Raw genomic sequence first — 603 nt, 5'->3', positions numbered from 1 at the left:
TAATGCATAGGTAAAACTCGAATAAGAGATCTAACCAGAAAGTTCAACTTAAGAACTCCGGTTGGCAAAAAGAATCAAATCGAACGAAGCAACGAAAGACAAACGGCAAAAGAAACAAGCTTCGTTTACTATTCTGAATCTAGGGCAATTTTTACAGTGGCAAAAACTTGTTTGAGTTGTTTAAACGGAAAGAGGGTTTCAAGATGAAACTCCAGGCGCTTGAATCGCCTGATTCCGATAAATGAGCGAAAAGTTATACTAGAACAAAAAACGGATCAGAAATTGCGATCTGAAAAATCACGGATTTAATCCGAGAAAAGAAAACAACGAACAGATTAACGAACGGACGTTCATTAACTGGATCTAATCAAAGAACGCGTTCGTTAAAACGGACGAACGAGTGAACGCTCGCTAATTAAATAAACGGAAAACCGATCTATTTAAAAAAACGAACTAACTAAAAACCGAACGAAACCGGCGAAAAACCGAACGGTTTTTAAAAAAAAACCGACAACGGCGAGATCTACCTCCGGCGACTCTGATGAACGGCGGCGGCGGCGGCTTCGGCGATCGTCAGCGGTGGCGGCGGGGCAGCGGGGCGGC

The sequence above is a fragment of the Triticum dicoccoides genome, chromosome 5A (assembly GCF_002162155.2).
Source record: "Triticum dicoccoides isolate Atlit2015 ecotype Zavitan chromosome 5A, WEW_v2.0, whole genome shotgun sequence".
Lineage (NCBI taxonomy): Eukaryota > Viridiplantae > Streptophyta > Magnoliopsida > Poales > Poaceae > Triticum > Triticum dicoccoides.
The sequence above is the reverse complement of the archived record's forward strand: the minus strand, read 5'-3'. Positions refer to the sequence as shown.